This window comes from Orcinus orca, chromosome 15, assembly GCF_937001465.1.
Source record: "Orcinus orca chromosome 15, mOrcOrc1.1, whole genome shotgun sequence".
Classification (NCBI taxonomy): domain Eukaryota; kingdom Metazoa; phylum Chordata; class Mammalia; order Artiodactyla; family Delphinidae; genus Orcinus; species Orcinus orca.
The window spans coordinates 35945018-35954915 of record NC_064573.1 but is presented as its reverse complement, the minus strand read 5'-3'; the positions used below and the strand labels follow the sequence as shown (position 1 = coordinate 35954915).

Sequence of the window (9898 nt, the reverse complement as noted above, 5' to 3'; positions counted from 1 at the left end):
ATGTATATATATATATATATATATATATATATATATATATATATATATGCCACATCTTCTTTATCCATTTATCTGATGATGAACACTTAGGTTGTTTCCTCCTCATGGCTACTGTAAATAGAGCTGCAATGAATATTTTGGTACATGACTCTTTTTGAATTATGGTTTTCTCAGGGTATATGCCCAGTAGTGGAATTGCTGGGTCGTATGGTAGTTCTATTTGCAGATTTTAAAGGAACCTCCATACTGTTCTCCATAGTGGCTGTACCAATTCACATTCCCACCAGCAGTACAAGAGTATTCCCTTTTCTCCACACCCTCTCCAGCATTTATTGTTTCTAGATTTTTTGATGATGGCCATTTTGACTGGTGTGAGATGATATCTCATTGTAGTTTTGATTTGCATTTCTCTAATGATTAATGATGTTGAGCATTCTTTCATGTGTTTGCTGCCAGTCTGTACACCTTCTTTGGAGAAATGTCTATTTAGATCTTCTGCTCATTTTTGGATTGGGTTGTTTGATTTTTGTTATTGAGCTGCATGGGCTGCTTGAAAATTTTGGAGATTAATCCTTTGTTAGTTGCTTCATTTGCAAATATTTTCTCCCATTCTGAGGGTTGTCTTTTGGTCTTGTTTATGGTTTCCTTTTCTGTGCAAAAGCTTTGAAGTTTCGTTAGGTCCCATTTGTTTACTTTTGTTTTTATTTCCATTTCTCTAGGAGGAGGGTCAAAAAGGATCTTACTGTGATTTATGTCATAGAGTGTTCTGCCTATGTTTTCCTCTAAGAGTTTGATGGTTTCTGGCCTTACATCTAGGTCTTTAATCCATTTGAGCTTATTTTTGTGTATGGTGTTAGGGAGTGTTCTAATCTCATACTTTTACATGTACCTGTCCAGTTTTCCCAGCGCCACTTATTGAAGAGGCTGTCCTTTCTCCACTGTACATTCCTGCCTCCTTTATCAAAGATAAGGTGACCATATGTGCGTGGGATTATCTCAGGGCTTTCTATCCTGTTCCATTGATCTATATATCTGTTTTTGTGCCAGTACCATACTGTCTTGACTACTGTAGCTTTGTAGTTTTGTCGGAAGTCAGGGAGCCTGATTCCTCCTGCTCCGTTTTTTGTTCTCAAGATTGCTTTGGCTATTCGGGGTCTTTTGTGTTTCCATACAAATTTTGAAATTTTTTGTTCTAGTTCTGTGAAAAATGCCAGTGGTAGTTTGATAAGGATTGCATTGAATCTGTAGATTGCTTTGGGTAGTAGAGTCATTTTCACAATGTTGATTCTTCCAATCCAAGAACATGGTATATCTCTCCATTTATTTGTATCATCTTTAATTTCTTTCATCAGTGTCTTATAATTTTCTGCATACAGGTCTTTTGTCTCCTTAAGTAGGTTTATTCCTAGATACATTATTCTTTTTGTTGTAATGGTAAATGGGAATGTTTCCTTGATTTCAGTTTCAGATTTTCATCATCATTGTATAAGAATGCCAGAGATTTCTGTGCATTCATTTGGTATCCCACTACTTTACCAAATTCATTGAATAGCTCTAGTAGTTTTCTGGTAGCATCTTTAGGATTGTCTATGTATAGTATCATGTCAACTTCAAACAATGACAGCTTTATTTCTTCTTTCCCGATTTGGATTTCTTTTATTTCCTTTTCTTCTCTGATTGCTGTGGCTAAAACGTCCAAAACTATGTTGAATAAGAGTGGTGAGAGTAGGCAACCTTGTCTTGTTCCTGATCTTAGTGGAAATGCTTTCAGTTTTTCACCATTGTGGACGATGTTGGCTGTGGGTTTGTCATATATGGCCTTTATTATGTTGAGGAAAGTTCCCTCTATGCCTACTTTCTGGAGGGTTTTTATCATAAATGGGTGTGGAATTTTGTCGATAGCTTTCTCTGCATCTATTGAGATGACCATATGTTTTTTCTCCTTCAATTTCTTAATATAGTGTATCACATTGATTGATTTGCATATATTGAAGAATCCTTGCCTTCCTGGAATAAACTCCACTTGATTATGGTGTATGTTCCTTTTAATGTGCTGTTGGATTCTGTTTGCTAGTATTTTGTTGAGGATTTTTGCATCTATGTTCATCAGTGATATTGGCCTGTAGTTTTCTTTCTTTCATCGGGGTGATGGTGGCCTCTTAGAATGAGTTTGGGAGTGTTCCTCCCTCTCCTATATTTTGGGAGAGTTTGAGAAGGATAGGTGTTAGCTCTTCTCAAAATTTTTACAGAATTCGCCTGTGAAGGCATCTGGTCCTTGGCTATTGTTTGTTGGAAGATTTTTTTTTTTTTCACTACGTGGACCCCTCACTGTTGTGGCCTCTCCCATTGAGGAGCACAGGCTCCGGCTGTACAGCCCAGTAGCCATGGCCCACTGGTCCAGACAATACATGGCATGTGGGATCTTTCCGTACTGAGGCATGAACCTGTGTCCCCTGCATTGCAGGTGGACTTTCAACCACTGCATCACAAGGCAAGCCCCTGTTGGAAGATTTTTAATCACAGTTTCCATTTCAGTGCTTGTGATTTATCTCTTCATATTTTCTATTTCTTCCTGATTCAGTCTTGGCAGGTTGTGCATTTCTAAGAATTTGTCCATTTCTTCCAGGTTGTCCATTTTATTGACATAGAGTTGCTTGTCATAATCTCTCATGATCTTTTGTATCTCTGCATTGTCAGTTGTTACTTCTCCTTTTCATTTCTAATTCTATTGATTTGAGTCTTCTCCATTTTTTTCTTGATGAGTTTGGCTAATGGTTTATCAATTTTGTTTATCTTCTCAAAGAACCAGCTTTTAGTTTTATTGATCTTTGTTATTGTTTCCATCATTTCTTTTTCATTTATTTCTGATCTGATTTTTATGATTTATTTCCTTCTGCAAACTTTGGGGTACTTTTTTTCTTCTTCTTTCTCTAATTGCTTTAGGTGCAAGGTTAGGTTGTTTATTCGAGATGTTTCCTGTTTCTTAAGGTAGGATTGTTTTGCTGTAAACTTCCCTCTTAGAACTGCTTTTGCTGCATCCCATAGGTTTTGGGTGGTCACGTCTCCATTTTCATTTCTTTGTAGGTATTTTTTGATTTCCTCTTTGATTTCTTCAGTTATCACTTCATTATTAACTAGTGTATTGTTTAGCCTCCATGTGTTTGTATTTTTTACAGATCGTTTCCTGAAATTGATATCTAGTCTCATAGCGTCGTGGTTGGAAAAGATACTTGATACAATTTCAGTTTCCTTAAATTTACCAAGGCTTGATTTTTGACCCAAAATATGATCTATCCTGGAGAATGTTCCATGAGCACTTGAGAAAAATGTGTATTCTGTTGTTTTTGGATGGAATGTCCTATAAATATCAATTAAGTCTATCTTGTTTAATGTATCATTTAAAGCTTGTGTTTCCTTATTTATTTTCATTTTAGATGATCTGTTCTTGGCTGAAAGTCGGGTGTTAAAGTCCCCTAGTATGAATGTGTTACTGTCTATTTCCCCTTTTATGGCTGTTAGTATTTGCCTTATGTATTGTGGTGCACCTATGTTGGGTGCATAAATATTTACCATTGTTATATCTTCTTCTTGGATTGATCCCTTGATCATTATGTAGTGTCCTTCTTTGCCTCTTATAATAGTCTTTATTTTAATGTCTATATTGTCTGATATGAGAATTGCTATTCCAGCTTTGTTTTGGTTTCCATTTGCATGGAATATCTTTTTCCATCCCCTCAGTTTCAGTCTGTATGTGTCTCTAGGTCTGAAGTGGGTCTCTTGTAGACAGAATATATATGGGTCTTGTTTTTGTATCCATACAGTTAGTCTGTGTCTTTTGGTGGGAGCATTTAATCCATTTTCATTTAAGGTAATTATCGATATGTATGTTCCTATTCCCATTTTCTTAATTTGTTTTGGGTTTGTTATTATAGGTCTTTTCCTTCTCTTGTGTTTCTTACGTAGAGAAGATCCTTTAGCATTTGTTGTAAAGCTGGTATTTTGGTGCTGAACTCTCTCAGCTTTTGCTTGTCTTTAAAGGTTTTAATTTCTCCAACAAATCTGAGTGACATCCTTGCTGGGTAGAGTAATCTTGTCTGTAGGTTTTTCTCCTTCTTCACTTTAAGTATGTCCTGCCAGTCCCTTCTGTCTTGCAGAGTTTCTTCTGAAAGAGCAGCTGTTAACCTTATGGGGATTCCCTTGTGTGTTATTTGTTGTTTTTCCCTTGCTGCTTTTTATATGTTTTCTTTGTATTTAATTTTTGATAGGTGGATTTATATGTGTCTTGGCATGTTTCTCCTTGGATTGATCCTGTATGGGACCCTCTGTGCTTTCTGGACTTGATTAAATATTTCCTTTCCCATATTAGGGAAATTTTCAACTATAAACTATTCAAGTATTTTCTCATTCCCTTTCTTTTTCTCTTCTTCTTCTGGAACCCCTATAATTTGAATGTTGTGCATTTAATGTTGTCCCAGAGGTCTCTGAGACTGTCCTCAGTTCTTTTCATTCTTTTTTCTTTATTCTGCTCTGCAGTAGTTATTTCCTCTATTTTATATTCCAGGTCACTTATCCGTTCTTCTGCCTCAGTTATTCTGCAATTAATCCCTTCTAGAGTATTTTTAATTTCATTTATTGTGTTGTTAATCATTTCTTGTTTCATCTTTAGTTCTTCTTGGTCCTTGGTAAATGTTTCTTGCATTTATTCTGTTTTATTTCCAAGATTTTTGGCCATCTTTACTCTCATTATTCTGAATTATTTTTCAGGTAGACTGCCTATTTCTTCTTAATTTATTAAGTCTGGTGGGTTTTTATCTTGCTCCTTCATCTGTTGTGCCTTTTTCTGTCCTCTCATTTTGCTTAACTTACTGTGTTTGGGGTCTCCTTTCTGTAGGCTACAAGTTCGTAGTTCCCGTTGTTTTTGGTGTCTGTCCCCAGTGGCTAAATTTGTTTCAGTGGGTTGTGTAGGCTTCCTGGTGGAGAGAACTAGTTCCTGTGTTCTGGTGGATGAGGCTGGATCTTGTCTTTCTGGAGTGCAGGTCCATGTCTGGTGGTGTGTTTTTGGGTGTCTTTGGATATATTATGATTTTAGTCAGCCTCTCTGCTAATGGGTGGGGTTGTGTTCCTGTCTTGCTAGTTGTCTGGCATAGGGTGTCAGGCACTGTAGCTTGCTGGTCGTTGAGTGAAGCTGGGTGTTGGTGTTGAGATGGAGATCTCTGGGAGACTTTTGCCATTTGATATTATGTGGAGCTGTGAGGTCTCTTGTGGACCAGTGTCCTGAAGTTGGCTCTCCCACCTCAGAGGCACAGCACTGACTCCTGGCAGGAGCACCAAGAGCCTTTCATCCACACGGCTCAGAATAAAAGGGAGAAAAAGTAGAGGGAATTAGTAGAAGTATGAGGAAAGAAAGAAGGAAAGGAGGGAAGGAAGGAAGGAAGGAAGGAAGGAAGGAAGGAAGGAAGGAAGAAAGAGGATAAAATAAAATAAGGTTAAATAAAATAAAGTTATTAAAATAAAAATAATCATTAAGACAAAAAAATTTTTACACTAAAAAAAAAAAATGAACCGATATGACCTTCAGACAAATGGTGGAAGCAAAGATATACAGACAAAATCTCACACAGAAGAATCCACATACACACTCACAAAAAGAGGAAAAGGGGAAAAAATAATAAATCTTGCTCAGTACGTCCACATCCTTAATTTAGGATGATTCATTGTCTATTCAGGTATTCCACAGATTCAGGGTATATCAAGTTGATTGTGGAGATTTAATCTGCTGCTCCTGAGGCTGCTGGGAGAGATTTGCCTTTCTCTTCTTTGTTTGCATAGCTCCCAGGTTTCAGCTTTGGATTTGACCCCGTCTCTGCATATAGGTCCCCGGAAGCCGTCTGTTTTTCGCTCAGACAGGACGGGGTTGAAGGAGCCACTGATTCAGGGGCTCCGGCTCACTCAGACCAGGGGGAGGGAGGGTTATGTAGTGTGGGGCAAGCCTGCGGTGGCAGAGGCCAGCGTGTCATTGCACCAGCCTGAGGCACGCTGTGCATTCTCCTGGGGAAGTTGTCCCTGGATCCCGGGACCCTGGCAGTGGCAGGCTGCACAGGCTCCCCAGAAGGGAGGTGTTGACAGTGACCTGTGCTCGCTCACAAGTTTCTTGGTGGTGGCAGCAGCAGCCTTAGCAGCTCACGCCTGTCTCTGGGGTCCGCGTTGCTAGCCGCGGCTCTCACCCGTCTCTGGAGCTCCTTTTAGCAACGCTCTTAATCCCCTCTTCTCGCGCACCAGGAAAGAAAGAGGGAAGAAAAAGTTTCTTCCCTCTTTGGCAGGTCCAGACTTTTTCCCGGAATCCCTCCCGGCTAGCCATAGTGCACTAACCCCTTCAGGCTGTGTTCACACTGCCAGTCCTCTCCCTGCTCTCCTACTGAAGCTGGAGCCTCAGCTCCCAGTCCTGCCCACCCCGGCATGTGAGCAGACAAGCCTCTCGGGCTGGTGAGTGCTGGTCAGCACTGATCCTCTGTGCAGAAATCTCTCTGCTTTGCCCTCCACACCCCTGTGGCTGCACTCTCCTCCGTGGCTCCAAAGCTTCCCCCCTCCGCCACTCGCAGTCTCCGCCCGCGAAAGGGCTTCCTAGTGTTTGGAAACCTTTCTTCCTTCATGGCTCCCTCCCACTGGTGCAGGTCCCATCCCTATTCTTTTGTCTCTGTTTATTCTTTTCTCTTTTGCCCTACCCAGGTACATGGGGAGTTTCTTTCCTTTGGGAGGTCTGAGGTCTTCTGCCAGCGTTCTGTAGGTGTTCTGTAGGAGTTGTTCCACGTGTAGATGTATTTCTGTTGTATCTGTGGAGAGGAAGGTCATCTCCGCATCTTATTCTTCTGCCATCTTTCTGAGTTTTCTCATCTGTAAATTGAAGTCATAATAGCACCTAATTTAGTAGGGTTATTGTGAAGTGTAAATGAATTAATGTAGACATGAACATCTATATAAAGCATGTAAAACAGTACCTGGTCTATAATTAGTGCTATAAAATGTTAGCTAATGTAGGAGAAAATGTTAGCTAATGTAGGAGAAAACTCAGTGAAACCTTTTGTCATGTAGGTGACTAGATAGAACCAAATTTCTTTGGACTTCTCTCCCAACATGATTTTCTCTCCACATGTGGCATGTTCTTTTCTTTATTGTTCTTTTTTCCTAGAACAGCTGTTTCTTCTCCTTTTACCTCTTTACCTCATTAACTCTTCCTCATTCTTCATGACACAGTTTGAGTGCACCTCCTCTAGGAGCCTCTACCTAATTTGTACAGCTCTCTTAAACTCTTATGCTCATCTTAATGATATTTCTGGATAATTTCATGTACCAAACTATATCAAAATAAGCTGTTTACTTGTCTACCTTCCTCTAACAACTTGCAAGTGCCTATGTTCAGTGTTATAATTATTTTTATATCCCCACCTACCACAGTGCTCAGCACATTTTGGATGCTCAAAAATATATTTTAAACTGAGTTGAACAAGCAAGAAGCACATTTCTATTTATCTTAGCATGATGGACATTAATGAAGGAAAGGAATATGTTGAAATACAGAAGGAATGACATCTGAGGAGGAATTAAACTGAAGAACCAAGAGAATAAATGTGTGATTGATTTTGGTCCAGAAGGTCTGAACCAACTCTCAGCTTATATATGTATTGGAAATACAGACCTTACATATCACAGGTCAATATATGCAAAAATAGCAATATAACACTAAAGGGATCTTGCATTTAGGTTTTTATTCCAGTTTGAGTTTATTTTTGTGTATGATGTTAAAGTGTATTCTAATTTTATTTTTTTACCTGTAGTTGTCCAGTTATTCATCAACATTTATTGAAGAGACTGTCTTTCCTCCATTTTATAGTCTTGCCTCCTTTGTTGCAGATTAATTGACCATAGGTGTGGGTTTATTTCTGGGCTTTCTATCCTATTTCATTGATCTATATTTCTGTTCTTGTGCCAGTATCATACTGTTTTGATTACTGTAGCTTTGTAGTATAGTCTGAAGTCTGGGAGCCTAATTTATCCAGCTCTGTTTTTCTTTCTCAAGATTGCTTTGGCTATTGAGGGTCTTTTGTGTCTCCAAGACCTAAATGTGAGACTAGATACTATAAAACCCTTAGAGGAAAACATAAGCAGAACAATCTCTGACATAAATTGCAACAATATATTTTTCAATCCATCTCCTAGAGTAAAAGAAATAAAAACAAAAATGAAACCTAATCAACTCAAAAGCCTTTGCACAAAAAAGAAAACCATAAACAAAATGAAAAGACAAGCCACAGAATGGGAGAAAATACTTGTAAACTGTGTGACTGACAAAAGATTAGTCTCCAAAATTTATAAACAGCTCATGTGGCTCAATATCATAAAAACAAACAACTCAATCAAGAAATGGGCAGAAGACCCAAATAGACATTTCTCCAAAGAAGACATACAGATAGCCTGGAAGTACATAAAAAGATGTTCAACATTGCTAATTATTAGAGAAATGCAAGTAAAAACTACAATGAGATATCACCTCACACCAGTCAGAATGGCCACCATCAAAAATCTACAAACAATAAATGCTGGAGAGGGTGTGGAGAAAAGGGAACCCTTCTGCACTGTTGGTGGGAATGTAAATTTATACAGCCACTATGGAGAACTGTATGGAGGTTTCTTAAAAAAACTAAAAATAGAGCTACCAACAATCCCACTCCTGGACATGTATCCAGAGAAAAACATGGTTCAAAGGGATACATGCACCACAGTGTTCATTGCAGCACTGTTTACAATAGCCAAGACATGGAAACAACCTAAATGTCTATCAGCAGAGGAATGAATAAAGAAGATGTGGTACAAATACACAATGGAATATTACTCAGCCATTAAAAAGGATGAAATAATGTTATTTGCAGCAACATGGATGGACCTGGAGATTATCGTACTAAATGAAGTCAGACAGAGAAAGACAAATGTATTACATTGCTTATATGCAGAATCTAAGAAAAAAATACAAATAAACTTATTTACAAAACAGAACAAACTCACAGACTTAGAGAACAAAGATACAATTATCAGGGTGGGAAGAGTTGGGGGGAGGGATTGATTGTGAGTTTAGGATTGACATGTACACACTGCTATATTTAAAATAGATAACCAATAAGGATGTACTGTATAACACAGGGAACTCTGCTTAATATTCCATAATAACCTAAATGGGAAAATAATTTGAAAAAGAATAGATTCATATATATATATGTAACTGAATCACTTTGCTGTACACCTTAAACTAATGCAACATTGTTAATCAACTATACTCCAATATTAAAAAAAAAAACTAAAGGAATCAAACAATCAATACATAAACATATATACACAATATCACCAAGAATGTGTCCATTTGAGAGAGGTGAAAGCAACCGAATCAATATCTAGAAGTATCTGGTGACACTTGATATAAAAAGATTTAAGAATATATTTATGGCTGATGTAATGGAATAATTTGATATTTGGTAACTTATAATTACCAAAGGGGAAAGTGGAGGCAGGGGTAAATTAAGAGGCTGGTATTAACATATACACATTACTGTGTATAAAATAAATAACCAACAAGGACTTACTGCATAGCACAGGGAACTATACTCAATATTTTGAGGTACCTTATAAAGGAAAATAATCTGAAAAAGAACATATATACGTGTATAACTGAATCACTGTGCTGTACACTTAAAACTAACATGATATACTGTAAATGAACTATTCTTCAATAAAAAAAATAATAAAAATAAAAGATAATATACTTAACCATTGATGTAATGGATTATAAAAAAAAAATAATTTCTTCAGGTTTCATGATCGGTATTCATTTATTCATCCACTCCATAAACTT

General features: G+C 37.8%; 1 long non-coding RNA gene across 1 annotated transcript in view; it reads left to right on the top strand.

Moving 5' to 3' along the window:
• The first annotated feature begins 1119 nt into the window (after positions 1-1119).
• Positions 1120-9898, top strand: part of LOC125961242 (uncharacterized) — a 1149807-nt gene continuing 1141028 nt past the window's right edge. The window contains exon 1 of the long non-coding RNA XR_007471672.1: positions 1120-1376. This is a non-coding gene — a long non-coding RNA (uncharacterized LOC125961242). The remainder of the gene's footprint in view (positions 1377-9898) is intronic.